The sequence below is a fragment of the Protopterus annectens genome, chromosome 5.part0, assembly GCF_019279795.1.
Source record: "Protopterus annectens isolate FY-2018-M chromosome 5.part0, PAN1.0, whole genome shotgun sequence".
Taxonomy (NCBI): Eukaryota; Metazoa; Chordata; order Ceratodontiformes; family Protopteridae; genus Protopterus; species Protopterus annectens.
The window spans coordinates 815342456-815365772 of NC_056735.1; positions in this window are offsets into that span (position 1 = coordinate 815342456).

Below are 23317 nucleotides of genomic sequence, written 5' to 3' on the forward strand. Positions count from 1 at the left end.
TTATAAATTCTCAGAAACACTTGCATTATTGTAAAAAAAAGCCATCTGTATTTTGTATGTCTATACTATTGCTTTAAAATATATCACATGACAATTTCTTCCAGAATAGAGTTATAAAGTTATTTATGCTTGTCCATCTGATGAATTAAATGAGTTATAGTAATGTATATGTTTGGAACATAAGTTTTTAACACAGATTAGTATGCTGCAGTCAAGTAGATTTTCAAAAACACTTGAATAAATGTTTCATTTTCTATGCCTTCTAAAATAAGACATTTACTTACTACAAGAAACTGCATCATTTAAAATCATTATAACTGACATATTTTATGAATTATAACATAGATATTTAAGTAATTATATAAAATAACTCACATTTAAATGTTAAAGAGTTCATTTTCCTTCACATAGTCGCATTTGCATCAGTTCTACTTCCTGGTAGAGTGTTCTTCCTGAATCTGTGATGTGTCATTGTGATTTCTGGGTCAAAGGTCAAATTGGCTGCTTTCAGCTTCTCTGTGAGAATTCTGAGAGTTGAAGCTTTTAAAACAACTCGAGGACACTGTTCATGAGGTAGCACACATCCCAGATTGTCTCCCTTAACATTTTGGCGGGAAACTTGTTAAAAACTAGTGACAAACATTCATTTAGCAGTGTAAATGCATCAAAATATGACAAAACCTTTGCAATGTATTGTACAGGTTATTACAGCCTCTATGTAAGTGAAATTAAGCCCAAAGTTATTAATAAGTAATAAAACTCAATATTTTTGTCCCAACTCAATTTTTATGCAAATCTTATTATTTACTGTGTCTATATGATCAAAAGCATTTCTATATATTAATATGAAAAAAAAATAAGGAGAAAGAATAAAGAAAAGAAAAAGAGAGTAGAAAATAAAAGAGTGTAAAGCAGAAATAAAAAAAAAATGTAAGAGAAAGCTATAAGAAGTATATACAATGGAATATTACTTACTGTTTATATTAATAGAGTTAAAAATAAAACATATTATTTACTATTATTTAGTTCTAATTATTATTAGTTAAAGCATAACAGATTATTTACAAACAAGCATAAGCAGTATAATCAAGAAAGTATAATTAGGAATATGTCAAATAAATTGTTAAAATCAGACTGTAAAAATCATTAGGCTTTTCAAAATGACAGTCAATAACACAGGATGCTCAGGTTCAAAACGTTTTTACTAGTGTACACCAGGAGGCAAAAAACTATACAGTACAAGTATAGAGTTTTGACTGGCTCTATACAGGAAATACCTTTGATTATATAGCATTTACAATCAGCCTTTGCCCACCTTACTGACGTGGTCAGTCACAGGGCATTTACATCACTATAGTCCACAATATTCCATTCATAAGAAGGTACTGAGGTAATGCTTTTTAAAAACTTTCCCATGAGAATAACACAGCCTTGCAAGGCACCTGGTCAATTACAATGTCTTTCTGTAAATGTTGCTCTTCCAAGGTTCCAGGCCTGTGCGAATACAATAGTCAGTTCATTTCTTAATACGTTCCTTTGTTTCTCTGGTAAGCAGCTGTACTCTATCTTCGATAGAGCTCACAAGGCCATCCTCCTCGGTGGAAGGAAGAAAGATATACATGCACACATATTTATTTCTTTCTAACCCAGCAGATAATAATTGCTGAAAGACATAAACCTGCTGAGCTGGCTACTGCCAGGGTCAGAGGTTAACCACACTGCAGCTAGCTTCAAGCAATTACATGCAAGATCATTTCTACTGCCATATTGTTAAATAGAATCAAATGCATTACATATTATACTGTTTCTAAACTAGCACTACATATATGTTTAAGTACATATTTTTCTAACATTCTCCCTCCTTTTAATGCTTTTTATTCTATTCAGAAACATAAACAATATTGTTTCATTCCCTAGCCTCTTCCTCTCTGGAACTTTCAACTAGGCAAGTCATTTGTTTTATGTTTCAGAAAGAATTTCATTTGGTATTAACAGATTCAACTCCAGGTCTTGGTACATAGTCTCGGTTACAGATACATCAACAAAGTCCCTAACTAATTTTTTCATACAGGGTATCCCGCAACAGACACATGCTCCCAATATGAGCAAAACAACACAAATGGCTATCAAAATATTCATTAGGATTGAACCCCACCCACCAAATAGATTCTGGAAAAAGTTCATCAGTGGGTTTGGGCCTGGTTCCGCCATTGCTGATACTTGCCGAATTACCTCTAGGTGGTCGTTGATTTCGTGCTCATTATCTGGTATATACGCACAGCATTCTTCTTTGATAAGCACACACGTACCACCTCTCGCCGCTAGGGTGAAGTCAAGAGCCATTCGATTTTGTAGTACAACAGTTCTCATTGCATTCAGTTCATCAGTCACAAGTTCGAGAGCAGAAAAAGTCACATTGCTCATTACTTCGAGAAGTTTTGACAATTTCCTCAGTTCCCAGATTGATTTGACTGCTCCATAGGCTGGGATTATTCCAGCCCAGGATATAACACTGTCACTCAAGTCCATATGAGTTAATTTTTCTTTATCTTTCACGGATGAATGATCTTTCCAGCCAGCTTCGATTTTACCCACTGGATTAGTAGGTTTCTTGACTGAGTTCCCAGTTCTTTGAGCTATATCTCTTACATTTCGTATCTTACCCAGAGGCAATTCTGCAGTATGTCTTATGGCTGGAACCAGATAACCCAAAAAACAACTGCCGGACCAATTCTCAGGTAACCATTTATATGCTTTTTTCCCACAAACAAAATAACAATTTTCTACTTTAGTACTGATGCGGGTTAACTCTGAATGAAACATTTTCCTGTCTATAACAGACAACTGTTTATACATTTCAGGATTTTTCTGCACATCTTTCAATGTTGTTTTCATTAAGCTTAAATCTGAATCATAATTCGTGCTACAACTAATACTCTGATCTTTGGCTTTATATAACACTTGTAAGACACAGTTATGTTACAATTACTCCAACCAACTTGGAGCGTATCATTTTATAGAAACAAACAATTCCTTTGTGTAACAGGTAAGTACAGTGCCACTTTGTCCTGTGATCTCACAGAACCTGTATCAAAAAGTAGATTTTCCCAAGTCTCATTTATCCCCAAGGGGACAGCGGACATCAAAAGTCCTCCATATGCTGTAGGTATGGCTGTACAAACCCAGCAATTTGAAATGTTCATAGTCTCTACATACACACGTTTCATGGCTAGGTATGTGTTAAAGTTTGGATGCCAATCTGTGGCCAGTCCATCACGTTTCGTTACTTTTATCTGTGTAGTTATTTGCAGGAAAAGCCCCAGCAAAAGAGAAGTCACCACCAACATGGTTAATAAGTGTATGATCAGTAAGACAGTAAACCAATGTCTTTGGGGTTGCTTTGTACTTTTATACACTCTGCCCCTGGTCATTCTGTCTCTGTGGTATATCAGCTACAAAATGCTTGTCAAGCTGGAAATTCTTTACCGGTTTGCAATGGGTCAGGTGAACCCAGGATGACCTCTCCGCAACCTTTACTGCAGTAGGCGTTGCCAACAGTACCTGGTAATGGACCTTCCCACTTTGGACTCGTCCAATTTTTCTTCTTGATAACTTTCAACCACACCCAGGATCCTGGAGTTACCACTGCGTCCGGCTTCGTTTGTTCTTTATCTGAAAAAGAGTTTAACTGCAAAACAGTCTTATTGGTTAACAATCTTTTCATGTAACTGGCTAATGAGCCATCAACCTCCAGCTCTGCAGGCATGAGAGCTTTCCACTGTGGCACATAATATGCCCTTCCAAATACTACTTCAAAGGGGGTCAAACCCTTTACATTTGGAACTGTTCTCATGCTCAGCAATGCTAAAGGTAAACAGCAAATCCAATTCTTCTCAGTCTCACTCATCAACTTCCTTAACTTATTTTTCAAAATCCCATTGTACCTCTCCACCAGTCCTGCTGACTGTGGGTGGTAAGCACAATGATTCTTCAAAGAAATCCCAAAGAATCTCCCAAGTTGCTGAATTGTCTGGTTGACAAAATGTGTTCCATTGTCACTATAAATTCTTTCCGGTATGCCAAATCTAGGAATTATTTCCTTTACTAGGGCCTTTGCCAATGTTGCTGCATCCGGATTCCTGGTTGGAAAAGCTTCTACCCATTTTGAAAACATATCTATGATCACTAAACAGTATTTCTTTCCTTCACATTTATTCAGCTCTATAAAGTCCATACAAATAGTATGGAACGGATACGGTGGTGTAGGGAAACTCCCTTGCTTCGGTTTGAATGCTCCCTGTGCATGATGTTTACTGCAAATATGACATGCTGCACAAAATTTTTGTGTGTAGTTTGTAAATCCGTATGTTTGGAATATTCTGTTAACTAACTGTACCATCCCCCCTGTTGAGACATGGCTCTGCCCATGGCTCAACAAAGCCGCATATCTAAATAAATTAGACGGTAATATTGGCTTTTTTTCTTTGGAGATGTACAATCCGTCTTCAAGAATTGCTCCTCGTCTTACCCATTTCTGTTTTTCTGCTTTTGTAGTTAATGTTTGCATTGTTTTTAATATTTCTAAATCTAAAATCTCAGAGGGTTGTAATTCCTCATTCAAAAAGAAAGTTTCTGAGTCTGAGGCTGCTTGTTTTGCAACTGCATCAGCTCATGCATTACCTTTCGAAATCTTATCCTGTTGCTTTGTATGAGCTGCACATTTACAAATAGCTACTTTAGTAGGTAACTGAATGGAATCTAATAAATTCAAGATTAGTTGCGCATGATTAATCGGTTTACCAGTGGATGTTATCATTCCCTTATTCTTCCACTGCTGCGCAAAAACATGCACTGTGGAGAAAGCATACTGACTATCAGTATATATGTTCACACATCTGTCTTTCGCTAGAGTGCAAGCTCGTGTTAAAGCTATCAATTCTGCTGCTTGAGCAGACAAGTTAGGCTGCAGGGGTTGGGCTTCTACAATCCCAACATCAGCAACTACTGCATAACCTACTAGATTCTTTCCTGTAGGACCCTTCCTACATGATCCGTCCACATAAAATGTCACCTCTGCATCAGCTAAGGGTATATCAGTAAGATCCTGTCTGGGTAAAGTTATTTGCTCCATTTCCTGTAGGCAACTATGTGGTGTGCCGTCCACAGGAGTTGGAAGTAACGTTGATGGATTTAATGTTGTACAACGTTCAATCACCATATGAGGTTGACTCAGCAGTATGGTCATACAAGAAAGATGTCTAGCAGGAGAAAAAAATGCAATTTTCTCTTGCAGCAAAATTATCGCAACTGCATGAGGCACCCTCAAAGTGAGAGGGTGGAATAATACCCTTGAGGCCGAAGCCTGTACTGCCATGGCAGCTGCAACAACTGCCTGTACACAATGTGGCAACGACCGTGCCACTGGGTCCAACTGCGATGAATAGTAAGCTATGGGGCGTTGCTTACTTCCATGCTGTTAAGGCCAAGACTGACGTCATATATCCCTGCTTACAATCTACAGTCTGAAAAAATCTCTTATGGTAATTTGGGAGCCCTAAAACTGATGATGAAGCTATCAATCATTTTAGCCTGCAGAAAGCTGTTTCTGCTACTGGAGTCCAATGTAGTATATCTTGTGCTGCCATAGGTGTTTTAAATATTAAATCAGCCAATGGAGCCAACTACAAAGCATAGTTTGGTATCCAGCTTCGACAAAAGTTAGTCGTCCCCAGGAAGGACATCATTTCCTTCTTGGTAGTTGGCTTGGGTGCTTGCAAAATTGCTGTCTTCCTATCTGCATCTAATGTTCTACCCTCCTTGGATACCACATATCCCAGGTACTTGACCTGTGTTCTCCAAAGTTGCAATTTATGCTTGTTTACTTTATGTCCCTGTTCTGCTAAAAATTTCAATAATGCTATTGTATCTTCCCTACATTGCTGCTGGGTAGGGGCCGCAAACAGGATGTCATCCACATAAAGTAGAACTTGACTGCCCCCTGGTGGAGTAAACCCCACCAGGTTGCTAGCCATCTCCTGTGCAAATATTGTTGGACTTTCACAGTATCCCTGCGGTAGTCGAGTATAGGTGTAGCTGTTACCCTGAAATGTAAAAGCAAACCAATACTGACTATCTGGATGTATAGGTATCGAAAAGAAAGCATTGCTTATATCTACCACGGTAAAATACTTCTGTTGTGGCTTTAAATCATTCATTAAAGTGTGTGGGTCTGGCACCGTAGGTGCCCTAGGTATTATTGCATCATTTACAGCCTGTAAATCCTGTACCATCCGCCATTCCCCGTTTGCTTTTCTAACAGGAAATAGAGGGGTATTGCATGGTGAATCTAAAGATTCTACCAGTACTCCTTTCTTAAGTAATGCTGCTATTATAGGCTTGATTCCCTGCTCTGCATCCTTCCTCAAAGGGTATTGTTTCTTTTGCGGTCTAAATGCTGACTTCGGTGTAATGGTTACTGGACCTGCTGTCCGAATAAGCCCTACATCTGATTTCCCTGTTGACCAAAGAGTGCTTGGTATATCACACAAGGCTTTTTCTTCCTCTTCTAGCAAGAACATCAATCAGCTGTCCTCACTTTGCTGTAAGTGTAGAGCTGGACATGCTTGCGTTAACCAATTTAATTTTTGCTTCTGTATTCCTTGTTCTGACAATTCTAAGTTGGTTTGTCTTTCCCATCTTGTTACTTTTTCACCTAGGTCCACCCATCTGACATTTTTATGTTTGGTTAAACTGACATGCGGTAGCCAGTTGGACTTATATAATCCCATGAATTCCTGAGTTAATGAACAACTCACCACACTATTACCCTCAGTATCCCAGGACAAGGTTCGTAACACTAGTCTATTGGCAGGATTTCTGAACAATTTTTCCTCATATTCCTTATCAGGCCCTGGTGTGCTACAATAGTACAGAGTACAATGTAACAAATGCTGCTGATCAATGTGAAGGGAGGGTACCTTACTGATGGCTACATTCATCAGTTCCTTGGTTACTGCCCCTGGACCAGTCGTGACTAGGTCCTGGCTGTACCAATAATAGGTTTCACCCTCCGATCGCACCACAAAAGTATCCATTTGCCTCTGTGCCTCCATACCCTTCATGGTAGGAACTACTGCTATGCCAAAAAGCTGCATAAGGTCTCTCCCCAGTAAATTTACTGGACATTTTGCAGAAAGTACTATTTTACTTCTCTGGGTCATACCTGAAACAGGGTCAGTTATTGCTATATCATGGGAGAGTGGTTCCCTGTATAGCTGCCCGTTTGCTGCTTTCACTAATATGTAGTCAGGTGATTCAGAGTGCTCCGGTAACTTTGAAGGATGTATCAAAGTTCGTGATGCTCCTGAATCACACAAAAATCTCACTTCCCTCCCCTCCACCAGAAGTGTAACTTCTGGTTTTGTGTCCGCCAAATAGAGCTCCAAGCTCAATAAGGCTAAATCTAAAACTTCGCTTTCCTCATCTTCTACATCTGTTTGCACTTCCTCTATTCCTTCTACTGTGTTTACATTTTCTCTCTGCCCATTAGTCTCTCCTGATGACTGTTGAACGTTATGACTATCATATAGTCAATCCTCATCACTCCTATCCCTCCCTTCCGTAGACGTTTTTTTATTCAACCTGCAATCCCTTGCTAAATGTCCCTTCTTCCCGCACTTGAAGCACTCACCTTTTCTCTTTCTCTCCTCAAAAACCTCTGAGTCTCTGTCAGAGCGTTTATTGCCCTGAGCGTTTCTCCTACCCTTTTTACCTGACTGTACTACAAAGACTTCTGCTCCATCTTCAGCTGTGAAGACCTGCGTCTTCTTTTTCTTCTTACTGTTAAAATGTCTTTCAGCATGCCTAGCATACTCCAGTAAGGCTTGTAGCCTATTCGTTCGATGATCTATCATATGCTTCGTAATAAAGCTACTGATAGGGGCAATGCAACCTTTCAAAAATGCATTTTTCAATTGTTGTTCATATGAACTATCATTTTTCTGATTTTCAGGAATAGGCATACCACTATGGTTATTGAAACATTCTAATAATCTACCATAGTACCCATCCACGGTTTCATTATCTTGTTGTATGCACTGATTAATACAGGTCCAATCTGCTCTAGGTTTCCATTTTTCAGTAATTCGGTCCGTAAGACCCTTCAACCTAGTGTCTAGTTCTGCGTCACTATGTAGGAGTGGTTTAAGTTGCGCGTCACGAGCACTCCAGACGCCACAAACCATGTGCCAGTCTGGACCTATAATTTGTCTAATCACCTTCTCTACTTCTTCCCCATTTAAGTGGTAACTCAATCGCATACCTTGTAAATCTTGTATAAACTTTTCATGATTAATTTTCGGATGGGGAATTCCCTCTGTAGCCTTCCGGATATCTTCCAGTGTCCATGGTCTATACACTAAGAGGGTTGGGTACTGGCCTTCCTGTCCTGCCTGAGGGTTCGGTACTTCAATTAATGGACAGATTTCCTCACTCTCTTCTAGTGAATCTCTTCTTAGTTGAGTGTCCCTAAGCATTTTACGTGTTCGGGACCTATTTTCAATAGGTTCTCTTACAAATGGTTGTTTTAATACCCCTGTTGCTTCAGGATAATGTGGGGGGGGGGACCCGCCTGCCCTCCCGCTTCATATACTGGGTAAGGCATCAGAGGGTGTGAAGGGGGAGGGGCCATCGCTACTACTGTATTATTATCTTCTTTATCTAAAAATAATGCTTTCGCATTTTTAGTCTTCTGTTCCCTTCGGTTCACTTCCTCAATCCACCTCTGTGCTTGAGGAATACCCAACTGTCGCTGTTTTTTCGCCTGACCTTCTGCATCAGATTTTAACTGTTTCAAAAGTTTCACTAACGAAATTTTGTCTAATTTACCATCAAATTCATATTTATTAACCCATTTTGCAAAATATCTCACATTATCTGCTCTTTGCAATTGCATATACTTCGCATCATCCGTCAAAGGCAGATCTCGCGATCTTTTAGTGCACTGATTTCCCATGTCTTAAAAAGACTGTTACGTAACCCTTCTCTTGTACCACATGGTATCTTCTTCCCTGTATCCACAGTAGTGTCTAGAATGACTGTTTACTTTGCTCTGTTTTTCCCCTGATCTATGACCAAATATACAGTACTTCAATATGTTCTCGACCTGCTATCACAAATCTTAACAACAGTACACTGTAACCTGGTCCCTGATCTAAAACAAAGACAAAGAGGGAAACTCTCCTTACCTGAGCCTCCCATTTATGACTGCACGTTTTCTTCTTGGGATCCAGTTTTCCGCTTTTCAGCCACAGATCAGAAAGTGGACAGCCTCTTTACACACAACAATTCAGCCGGAGGTCTTTTCACTCAAGAAGAACCATTTTGGCAGCTTCTCCTGCGCAGATTTATAACCACCCATGCACTTTGACCTGTAGCTTACCAAGGGAATTCCGGCTAAGAAGGACCAAAATGTCAAATAAATTGTTAAAATCAGACTGTAAAAATCATTAGGCTTTTCAAAATGACAGTCAATAACACAGGATGCTCAGGTTCAAAACGTTTTTACTAGTGTACACCAGGAGGCAAAAAACTATACAGTACAAGTATAGAGTTTTGACTGGCTCTATACAGGAAATACCTTTGATTATATAGCATTTACAATCAGCTTTTGCCCACCTTACTGACATGGTCAGTCACAGGGCATTTACATCACTATAGTCCACAATATTCCATTCATAAGAAGGTGCTGAGGTAATGCTTTTTAAAAACTTTCCCATGAGAATAACACAGCCTTGCAAGGCACCTGGTCAGTTACAATGTCTTTCTGTAAATGTTGCTCTTCCAAGGTTCCAGACCTGTGCGAATACAATAGTCAGTTCATTTCTTAATATGTTCCTTTGTTTCTCTGGTAAGCAGCTGTACTCTATCTTCGATAGAGCTCACAAGGCCATCCTCCTTGGTGGAAGGAAGAAAGATATACATGCACACATATTTATTTCTCTCTAACCCAGCAGATAATAATTGCTGAAAGACATAAACCTGCTGAGCTGGCTACTGCCAGGGTCAGAGGTTAACCACACTGCAGCTAGCTTCAAGCAATTACATGCAAGATCATTTCTACTGCCATATTGTTAAATAGAATCAAATGCATTACATATTATACTGTTTCTAAACTAGCACTACATATATGTTTAAGTACATATTTTTCTAACAGAATAGCATTTGAAGAACATATAAACTTTTTACTAGGAATAAATATGTTATTATTCCATTTATCATATTTTCATTACTCTTCTCTCCCTGCCCTCCCCCACCCTTTACCCACTACATAATCTAAATAGAATGTAATTGTTTAAACAAAGAAAAGAAGAAAAGGAGAAAAAAAAAGAGAAGAAAAAAAAAATGTATCAAATTACCGACCTTACTTCTCTTTTTCAGAAAGAGAAACAAATTGAATAATAGCTTGTTATTAGTTCCTCAGATATTTTGACTGGTTATGAAACAAAACATTTCTTTGCACACAGAGAATAACTTTGATTAAATCTTTTTCAGAATATTTGTGGCTTTCTGGACATGCAGGAACTCTATTTAAAAATATTAATAATTAAGTAAAATGATGAGAGAAAAAAAAGAAAAAAAAACATAGAACAAATCATTTGTTTTTTAGTCTCTTCTTCTCTGTAGTCTTCCACGAAGTTTCAGTTGCCAGTCTCTTTAATGAAGGACTAGCCCATTCCATTTCCTCTATTTTATCCAAAATCTTATTTTTTTTGATAAACAGTAAAGCAGAGTCTAAGTCATCAAAAATTTTAGGACCATCAGGAAGGAAGATTTTTAGCTTGGCAGGAAACAGAAGGTATGTTTTAAACTGTGCTTTTTTAAGCTCCCTTATTAGTGGCAGAAAAACTTTTCTTTTAGCTATTACCAAGGAAGAATAGTCATTGTCAAAACGCACAGTTGTCTCATTAATCTTAACAGGCGCTTTATCCCAAGCAGATTTAAGAACCATCTCTTTATCAAAAGATGATAGAAATCTAACTATAACTGATCTAGGATAGTTTTTGTTAGAGTTAGTATTAGCTATAGATCTATGTGCTCTTTCGATACCAAAAGAGAATGCTTCTGGTAAGTCTAAAGTTTTAGGGAGCCATGTTGTTAAAAAAGAAGTAATATTGTTACCTTCAATATTTTCTGGCAGTCCAAAAATCCTAATGTTATTGCGCCTAGATCTATTTTCCACGTCATCCAGCTTTGTTTGTAAATGTGTATTTTGTTTCAGCAGAAACTCAGTGTTGATTTCCTCTTCTTGGATTCTATTTTCCATTTCATTCACAGCTTCTTCTATGCCTGTCATCTGGATCTTCTGTTGTTGCAGGTCTATATGTAACAAGTCTATTTGTTTTGTAGTTTTTTCTATGAAGGTATCTATTTTAGTGTCCATTTTATCCATCTTAGCAGTAAGTTGCTGGATTATAGTTATCAGAGACTGAAGTTCTTTCTTGATGCTGGAGTCTTGAGAATTTGTCTTACTGGAACTCATTTCAGACTGATAAACTGACAGGAAAATTTCCAAAGTGATTTCTGACAGGAATATTGTTAAAATTTCCTTTCTTTTTTAGATATAGTTCAAGAACTATATAAAACAAACATATTTAGAAAGAAAATTACTTCAAAAATTAATTTTTTAAGTAATTAATTCCTGTCAGTGTAATGAAATTGGTGGAGCTGAAGAAATCTGCTGCTATCCTGTGTTCATCCTTGGCCACGCCCCCCATCAAAGTTCCTTTTGAAGAGGGACAAAGAGGTGCTCTGCTTGACATGTATGGCAGTCTATTCCCGAGTCTGTGGAGCCTCTCGGTCAGGAACCTATCCCTCCAGCATGTTTTGTTCATTGTGATGACAAGGTTTAGATCCCTGGAGCATGTGTCTCTGAGGGATTGTGATTTCTTTAAGTGTAGCATGTCCAACAGCTCTGGGTTTGACATGGCCTTGTATTTTAAGCAGAGATCGCCTCTGAGTAGACAATATGCAACAGAGTATAGGTGGAGTTTTTTTAGATGGTTAGCATAGGGCATCTGCTTTAGGCCTGTGATTCTTTTAGTGAGGTATTTCTGTGGACTTTCCAGTTGTTGTAGATGTCTTGAGAGGTACATACCAAATGGGGCATTGTATTCTATAATGAGTCTAATGAGGGATGAGTACAGTGGGACAATGACCTCCTTTTTTCTGGATGAAAAGCCCTTAGTGATGAGGTGTGCCACAGAGAAGGATTTCCTGACTGTTGTGGCGATGTGGTTATTGAAGATGAGACCACTGTCCACCTCTGTCCCTAAGTCTATTATCACTCTTTCGGTGTTTAGTGTACTGCCACCTATGTGGTAATTCATGGGTACATGTTATTTCCCAGTGGGGATAACTATACATTTCTTGGCATTGAGCTTGAGCCCATGGCTCTGGCACCAAGCATCTGTTTCTGTAAAGCTCTTTTGTAGAATATCCACATCATTTGGGGATTCAATAATGGCTCCCAGTTTGCAGTCATCTGTGAACTTTGTTAGCCAGAGTCTCTTAGTGTTGGCCTGTACTACAGAGAAGTAGATGCCAAACACGAGCAGTCCCAGGACTAAACCCTAAGGTACTCCACTTGTCACTTGTCTGGAGCTGGATTTGGAGTTGGCTACTTTTACAGTCTGGGTTCTGTCAGTAAGCCAGTTGGCAACCCATCGAGTGATGTAGGGATTAATGCCCAGCTTAGTAAGTTTATCTATGATTCCAGAGTGGGGGATGGTGTTGAAGGCCTTGGCAAGGTCCAAATAGGCTGTGTGGACCCCCTTACCCTTGTCCATGGCTCTGGAGACTGATTTGAAGAAGTCAGTCAGGTTCAGGAGACAAGTTCGGTCCTTCAAGAAACCAAACTGCGTGGGGTCCAGTGTTTGAAGGTTGCCAATGTCTTTGTTTATAAGTTCCATGATAATAAGTTCCATGGCCTTGTAGATCAGGCTCGTCAGACTGATGGGGCGGTAGTTCCCAGGATCCAAGATGGATTCCCCTATGTGGAGTGGGATAACTGTAGCTGTGCACCACTCAGTGGGCATGAAGCCTGAGGTGAGGCTATGCTTAAACATGACACTTAGGTGAGGTGCCAGTTCATTTTCTAGTTTATGTAGTACACAGCCTGGGATGTCATCTGGTCCCATGGATGCTGTATTCTAAGCTTTAAAGAGTGCGTTTTTTACCTGTGTGGCCATTATTACTGGAATTTGGCAATCTTTTGGTATTTAGATGGCCCCTTTAGGGGGTGAGAGAGGGGTGAAGTTTGCACTGAATCGGTCTGCCAAGATATTGGCAATATCCTTGGGATCAGTATATTTCATTTCATTCTGTTGTAGCTCAGAGCAGATCTGAGCATTGCCATTGAGATTCTTGACGCTATGTACTCAAATTCTATATCTAAGATATGGAATACTATATTCAGCACAATCAGGGAAATAGACAATAAGCTTAGCTTTTAGAGAAACCTCTGTGCTCATCTCCTAAATGCTAGATATTGTCAATGCTCCATCCTAACAGATTCTCCAACTACTATCCTTTCTATCCTTCCTGCTTCCTTATGCCTCATTCCTTACCAACACTCACGACTAGCCTACTCTAGTTTTATCTCACCATCTTTATCTAACTTTCAGCTTTTTTTCCTCTGCAAATGTCTCTTCCCATCTACCTTTCTGATTATCAAAGCACTACTACTACTTTCTGACCCATCACATTACTACTATTTTGGGACCCTCAGATATTAAACTTTTTTGATATTTACTGACTGAATTATATTATAATATTCTTAACTCAGTGTAAGTTCTTTCTTATGTAAAATATGTGTGTGTTTTTCTATGTCAATGTATAAGAACATAGAAACTCTGCTGTATATCTGATGAATCAATCTGCTTGTAAATATGTAAATAATCTCCTACTCTGTAAACATAAGATGGATATAACACTAATGTTTTGCATTCTTTCTTTTGTATTTAGTATTGTTCTTCACTAATTTTTAATATCTTATCATATGTAAATGTAACTGTTACAATTTTATTTATGTATATGGTCTGTATTGGAGCTTTTTTCCTCGGGTCTTCACTAAAAAACAGGCCAAAAGCCCAGTTGGACCAACCCGGTTAACAAATGTCAATAAATAAATAAGAAGAAAATATTTTCCCTGACATATCTTTTGCCTAATTATCCTGCTACCTTAACTATGATGTACCTATAAGTGTTTTATTTTTATGGAGCTTTTTTCCCTGGGCCTTTGCTGAAAAGCATCTTGTGCAGCCCATTTGGACAATCCTTGTAAACAAACACAATAAACAATTGCAATAACTAAGTAAATATACAGGAATTATCTTTCCATCTGTAGTCATAAGGATGGTTAGAAAATGAGGTGATCTACCTGAGGAGATGATGCTAATGTTGCCCTACCTCATGCGGGTTATTTGACATGTGTCTGCTCATGCCTGATGCACAGTGTGACAACATAATACATATGAAAGTAAATACTGGTGTTCCATTTAAATGGATAATACTTGGTATCGTCTGAATTTGCTGCATATTACCAATCATTGTTATTAACCTCCTGTATAGATAATCATTATGTTTTGTTTAACACTTAACTATGTTTATGTACTGCAGTATCTGTTCATTACCAGTTGATCACTCACCATTGATACTGCTGCTGAGAACATACTAGCTTGAGCTGCTGATGTCTGATGCTCACAGTAGCCAGCCATTGCATAAGTAAACAAAGCCTGGTCTGTTGGTATGCATCAGCATTACTGTTTCTATCTGCTTAGTTCTTTTGTTCAATTAAATGGTGAGTGTATGTTCAATCTTTTGCTCCTTAGCCACTACCATAACATATTGTGCACACATTCAACTATCATGATTGTCTCCAGCTGTAAGTTCCTCCTCTGGATCCCTCATCTGCGTTGGCTTGCCCTGCCTGTTGTGCTGAGAACTGTAGTTGATGTCTTGGGGCACCCAGCTGCTACTGTTTTCTAAGTATAATGTTATTTAAGATAGCACAAACAGTCAGTATTTTGGTAAAGGTGGTGGGGTTATATTGCAGGGCACCTCCAAATGTATCTAGTCAATGGAACTGTGATTTGAGCTCTACATTTCAAGTCCATGCATGAACACTGATGCAACCATGATTAGTACGTTTGTGTGGATTTCTAATAGAAGTCATTAGCCAAGGTTCTAGTGCATATCCTGCATTGTCCAATAGACATTCTTGTGAGAGTTTACCCTTGAAAACCTTAGCTAAAAATCACAGGTGTGTCATATGTGGGAGCTGTGGAAACTGCCAGAGTGACCTGCGCACACATCATAGATGACACCTTGTGCATTACAGACCACCTCTCAGCTGATGGAGTGTTAGCTTAGTCTGTGGATGTACCTCCTTCCCAGTTCACTATGCAGGGTTTCTGTTTTTCAATGTAGGTGCAGTATATGCCCCCAGTTCCTCAGGGAAATGTGCTATAACATAGAATGCTTGTATGGTGATAGCTCTTTCCTCTGTGGTGTGTTAAAATTATATATACTTCCCCACATATTACAGAACTGTGTTGTGGAACTGGTGGAGAATTCTTGAAAAAGAGGCCTGTAAAACCCCCACTGTGCCTCCTGTACATCACTCAAAAGTCCTTGTTGCTAGCACACATACATTTCACTTACCTTAGTTTCCAGTGGAATGAGTTCTCTGTGTACACGTGGCCACAGGTGAGTATTGTAGATGTCCACTTTTCCTTGTATAGTGTTCCTGTCCACCCTGTTGTGCTCTAGTATTTAAATTTCATGTGGTCCATGGTAGGTAAACATGGTCTGAATGTCCTATGCCTTCTAGGATGAGGCCTGGAAGGAGTAGCAGCATCAGTGTGTATGAAAGTAAGTTGCAGGTATAGACATACTATTTGTGGTAACCCCTAACATTTTTTAAAGCTCTACAGTGCCTGTATTCCAGCATGTGTTGGAATTCAGAGCCAAAGTAAGAGTGACATGTTTGTGTTTGATTTGTAAGTTTCAGAATCACTCCTCTAGGATTTTTTTGCTTTATTAGTATACAGCATGGCTGATTATATGGTCATTATCCTATTTGACTGCTATCCCTTGTTTTGCATTTGGATGAAATCTGCACTGCTGTTTCCTTAAATGCAAAATCCTTGCTTAATGTTGCTCAGCTTGCACACAACCATAGAGTGACATCCAGGTGTTCATCAATACAGACCATATTCATTTTAGACCTAAAGGACAGACTGAAGTCACAATAGCACTTCATGTTAATGATTCCAACACCTTTTGTGTGTGCCATTCTGAAGATAGCTAATAGGTACACTTTCATTTAAAATGGAATGTTTGTAAATGTTGCATCTGTCAGTTTCGTAAGGACATTTTTTTACTATAATTTGACCATATTTTCAAATAGCAAGTTAGGCAACGGTACATATGTAAACTATTTTATGTGCAGGTTCTGCTCCTCATGTTGATATGAGGTTTAACAAAATTATTTCCTTTTTTCTCATTGCTTCCAGAAATAATTACAATGGGAAATACTTTCAAGTTATCATGCCATGTGTTGAACTGGCATTATACAACAAAAGGATGAACTTCTTTCCCAAATAGTTTGTTGTTCTTGCTGAGTAATGGGGTACTGATACCTGTCTACATGGATTCATACTGCATTACCTGCTTTGTTAATATCTCTCTCTCTCTCTCTCTCTGTATATATATATATATATATATATATATATATATATATATATATATATATATATATATATATATATATATATATATATATATATATATATATATATATATATATATATATATATATATATATACACACACACGCACACACACACACACACACACACACACACACATATATATATATATATATATATATATATATATATATATATATATATATATATATATATATATATATATATATATATATATATATATATAAATACATATACTTTTTTTTACATGCATGACATTTCTTTAGAAGCATGGTCATCCTGCTGTCTGGAGCAAGCATTCCTTAGGGCTCTCTACGTTCACTTAAGACAATGATGTTTGTAATTACCTTTCCAGTAACAGTACAGCTAGAGGAAAAGTTATCTGTTTTTTGTACATTCCATAGGCATAATACCATTAACAGCATTCTTTTCAATGGTTATAGTTTTTATAGGTATAAATATGTTACTGGCAATGTTACAAAATATATGTAGCTGATTTTTCACATTTAAAACAGAGTATGCCTACAACCAATGGCTTCTGTTTGTTACCGACATTTGAAGTTTTACTACAGGTCTAATTCACTCAAATGTATATATATTGTTTAATTATATAACAACTTTTTTACTAGTGCAAGAAACTCTCAACATATTTAGGGTCAGTATGAAACATCCCTTTCTTAAACCAAAAGATAAAGATCACTTAAATTTCCAGTATGGCAAAGTGGTGCAGCGATTTGTGTTGTTGCCTCACAGCAAGATGTTCTCTAGTTCACTTCTTGTCTGATGTGCCGTTTGTGCAGAGTCTGCATGTCCGCCCTGTGTTCATGTGGGTTTCCTCTAGGTGCTCCTGTTTTCTCTCATGCTACAAAGGCATGCATCTGGCGTGTTTCTCCCTGGGCCTCCAATGAAAATTGTCTTGTTCCAAGTCAGACGTTCCTGGTAAACAAATAAATACAAAATTTGACAATGCTTAGTGCATCTAATGTTTTATTTTTCGTATGTTAACTCTCAGTGGCTAACCATAAATTAATAATATGCTTTAAGTTATAAAACTGTGGTCTTATACTTTTGTTATGACAAAATTCAGTCTAGGAAAATGTTCAACTTCTATGCTTGCGTTTACTCTGCTCCATCAAGTAATATATTTTTAATTTGCATATCCCTAATATTCAATACATTATATAACCATGAAGGCCTTCAATGTATTGTGTTCAGCCGAGCTCAATGTTTCCTATCTCAGTAGTTTCAGCCACATGCCCCTGGTGGCAATACTTCTCATAGGTGACAAGTACACCCCTCAACTGTTCAGATTTTCATAGAATGTTCATCTTTTTCCTCATATTGTTGGTATGGGCCTCATAAAATATTTATTTTTATGGCAAATTATTTAGGATTAAAGCTGGAATATAATGATATATTTGAGTTTCAGATTTCATATTCTTCAGAAAATTTACGCTAATGCAAAACCTGTCATGTTATCCACTTTAAGTTTATAAGAGCAATATTTAATAACTATCCATGTTTTGGGGCCTTCACCCTCCACACTGTTTATGGCTTTGTCTAGATTTCTTGCACTAAAATGTTGAAAGCTATGGTGAAAAAGATACACTCCTATTTCCTCTTTCTTGCGTACCCGTTTTAGTGGTGGAACAGTCCTGGATGTAGCCATTGATCTGGCCAGTGTAACTATCCCTGGGCTAGAAAATTTTTTTGATAGTTGTCATCCAAGCAACTGGACCATTACATACATGCACTCAACAAACAGGGAAATAAATCCCAGCACACACCATACACACCATAGTACTTTCTCTCTGCAATAAACCAATGCAGATTGTTAAAGGCAAGAGAGATGAGAAAGTACAGCATAAAATAAATAAATAAAAATAAACTAAATTAAACTAAAAAGAAAATCCAGTTAAATCTAAAGCAAAAGTCTCATGCCGTAACAAAAGATGCACACACCATTGAAACCTCCTCCACAAACTAAATTGGCTCCCCATAACACAGAGAACATCCTACCTTGTTAAGCAATTTTGTCTACAAAATCTTAAAACAGTGCTACTGCTCACCAACTGAAAGAAAATCACCAGTCAGGGATCATGATTTCTCATTACGAAACTCACAAGCTGAAAGTCTGTGCTAAATAGAACACCATTTGAAACAGTCATTGGACAACTTGTTTTTTCCAGATAAGACTCAGCATAATGGAAGAAAATTCCATCTGAGATTGGGGAACATAAACTCACTATCTTATTTCAACGACTCCCTCTATGAACATGTACATGATTTGTCTATGATCCTGGTAAGGGGCAATGAGGTTTCCCTGTTCTTAACCGATCTTAAACAAACCACAATCACAGAACTGTAAATAAATGTACATAATTCTCTTTCATAATGTCTGTTAACATTGCATAGATATGAAATATAAAATTCTGCCTTATGTTTAATCTCATGAGCAAATTGTGTGCTCACTTTATGTTCTGCAACTTCTGTGGATGTCTGAGCTACTGTTTTTGTTCTTTGCATAGTGCTTTTGTATAATTCTTCTGCAATGATGTCTTTCATCTCAGTTGTGACTGAAAAGTGCCAGCTGACCACTCGCCACCTGGTTAACCAATGGTAAATAAATAAAATAAACAAATAAATGTTTATATCAAATACTTTCAATAAAATACTATACAGATGAAATACAACCTCTTTCAATAGGTCTCCCTTCTTTCTGTCTTCATCTGTCTCAATCTTAGTATCCATATAGCTTTGTCTTTTAGATGCCTATAAAACAAACAACTTCCAGCTTACTCCTGATGCTTTCTTCCAGGTTTTCAGTTACTCTGTTGTCTGTCATCTTCAGCTGCTGTTCCTGATATAAAATATAAACTCATCCCCAAGTCAACAAGCAGTGATATACGATATATGTACAAAATACAGCACTATTTACAAAATGTGTATTCACTGATAATTTTATTTTGTGAGATCCTCACTATGCATATATATACATATATGTATATGTATGTGTATGTATATATATATATATATATATATATATATATATATATATATATATATATGGTTTACTATCAAAATCTCGAACGTGCAATATAAGAGTGTTCATGTTTTCCACCCGAAATGTTGGCAATCAAATATAAAAACATCATCGGACAAGGTATTTAAGGAAAGTCAGCATCTCAGGGATGTCAAGTTTATGGAAAATGCCACACTTCCGGTCATGAGCTAAGAATGTTTTGCAGGATTGCACCCCCCCAACACCCACCACACACACACACACACACACACACACACACACACACACACTCACACTGCTACTTCTATATATACAAACTCCGAGATCACGCTACAGTGAGGGAAAGGCGACATTTTCTGAATCCCACTATTGTGCGATCTGCATTAAAAATGTTGAATCAACAACAGCGAATGCCAGTGTGCATTCACTATTGTGACTTCAACATTTTTTTTTCAATTATTTCAAATGTTGAAAGTAGCAGTTCAGGTTTTCCTATTTGCAGATTGTCCGAATGGTATTTTGATAGTAAACCTATATATTTGTGTACTTCAAAGGATCAAAATTTCATAACATTGAACCTCTGATCTATGCAGACCAGATGTTCTAAGTTATGAAATATCAAACTTTGTGAATGAAGATCCCGTACAGTGCACAATGGGAAATTTACCCTTCTCTTCACTAAAGTGCGATCATTGGAGTGGGTAAATTTAAGTAGCAGCCCCCATGCAAAACGTGAAAGAAGATGTTTTTACCTGTTAAGTTTTTTTTTTTTTTTTTTTGTAAGGTTGATATTTCAACACATTGATCATCTGGTCTTCGATGATCAGAGGTTCAATTTTCTGAAATTTTGATCCTTTGAAGTAGACCTATATATATATATATATATATATATATATATATATATATATATATATATATATATATATGTTTCTTTATATATCCATCAATGGGTCTACCTCAGAAGACTGACAAACCAAAAGACTGACTTCATAAAGAATTAAAATTCAAAATACCAAACACATTTGTAATGCAGGGGGCAAGCCCCCCTGCACGTCTCATGTGGGGGGGATGTGCCCCCTTGCTAACTATATTTCAACTTCAAGATCACACAACAGTGGAGAAGGGGTAAATTCCATCATTCCATCATTCAGTATTATGAATTGTCAGTCTTTTTGGGGTTGAGTCTTTGGTTTGTCAGTCTTCTGAAGTAGACCTATATATATATATATATATATATGTATATATATATATTTAGGTCTACTTCATAACATTGAAATTTCATAACATTGAATTTCATAACATTGAGAACAAAACATCTAAATCCCAAAACACGGAAAACACAAAACATTGAAAACTCAGAACATTGAAAGTGTGCTTCATAACATTGAAAACTACAATGCATATGTAAATAACATCCTCTTCACCTATAACAACACCTAACTAACAAACACACTTTTTACTACATTTCTGCAGGGGGCATCCTCACTGTATCACAATCACCATAAACTAAGGTCAGGAAATGAAATGTTTTCGACTGTGGAGTTGGTATATTTCATTTACGGGGGTGGGGGAGCAGAGTCCTCCACATGGGAGGGTGCAGAGGAGCTTGCCCCCCCCTCAAAAATGTAATGCAAAGTATGTTTGTTAGTTAGGTGTTGTTGTAGGAGGAGGAGAGCTTATTTACTTGTACAATGTAGTTTTCAATGTTATGATGCACACTGTCAATGTTCTGAGTTTTCAATGTTTTGGGTTTTCAGTGTTTTGAATTTTTGATGTTATTGTCTCAGTGTTATGAAATTCTACATTATGAAATTTCAATGTTATGAAGTAGACCCGTATATATATATATATATATATATATATATATATATATATATATATATATATATATATATATATATATATATACATACACACACACTTGGGTTCCCTGAAGAAGGTCTAGTATGTGTTTGTTCAACAGCAATATAGTCAGCTGCATATAGTCGACCAAGCATCTGGTCGACAGGTGTCTGAAACTGGTCAAACTAAAATCACAAAATATCCAACAGTTGAGGCAGGACACAATTGCAGTTAACCTGTTTATTGACAGAATAAAGCGCTTTTCGTTGTCGTGAAAATGGCAACTTCATCAGATTCATACAAATGAGTTAATTACAAGTTTAAATAGATAGGAACTCACATCACATGACTACCATCAGCTGACATGTACGTATCAAGAAGACACTAAAAAACAATGTCTTAATGACTTCATTAAGCAACAATCAAGAATCTTAAAAAATAACATAGAATCTCTTAACCAGCTAAGCCCTCCGATGTAAGAGTAAGAATAGTAAATAGAAGTAAAAATAGTCCAATGTGTGTATACACAAACAATTCATTCGTACATTGAACATAAAACCAAAGATAGAACGTATCACCACTGGATACACTATATTCATATCCGCTAATAACTATTGGTATACAAAAAAAAAATAAACTCGAAATGAATTAAAATACATTAAAATACATTAGCAATATCAATTTATCCACTCTCCTCAAGTTCTATGTGTTAATATAGTAGATATAATACTACTGAGTAAAAAATATATCCACGCTTGCTGATACTGTAGGTACATAATGAAACCCCCCACAGAATACGTATATGAAAGTTATACTTGATAGACACAAACATATTAGTCCCTAGTATAGGCTAAATAAGAAAAATGCATATAAACCATAAGTACTCTCTTATTTTATCTGTTTAAACTTTTAAGTTTTAGTAAACAAGAGATATTACAAGAGTTGTTTAAACCAGGGCTTACAAAAGCATTTAGTCTAATCTGCCATACTAGCTCATGTTCTTCTAGCATCAAATTAAATGGGCCTCCCCTAGGATCCGTGCACACTTGATCAATAGCTGTAAATAAAAAACTATGATTATGATTAGTAACAAGATGTCTAACTAAGGGGCTCTCTTCTTTTTTTCTTTCTAGTGCATAAGTATGTTCGTAGACCCTGTCTCTTAGCCTACGTTCGGTCTTCCCGACGTAGAAAGCAGGGCAAATTTTACACTTAGCTACATATACCATGTGTTTGGAATTACAGTGAACTTGCTCCTCAATTTGTGTCTCTTACCATTTATACTAAAGTTTTCCCCTATTTCCATAAATCTAAACATTCTACAGCACCCACATATGGTCATCCCCAAAAGTTTTCCTTTCAAGCAAACTTTTAAGGTTGGCACCTTTCTTAAAAAACAATTTAGGTACCTGGCTAAATTTATTGGTCAAAGACCTGTCCACTGAAATGAATTCCCAATTTTTATACAGAATGAGCCTAACCGTTTCGGAATCAGTACTGATGGAAGTGATGAAACTCGTTCTGAATTCACTACTGGTTCCCTCAATTTGAGTATACTCCAACGGTGAATATTCACAAGAAGTTGCAGATAAAGCAACTCCATTGTTGCACATATCTTCTGTTGTGCTCTTATTAAGTAGAGGTCTTATTTGACCTGTATGTC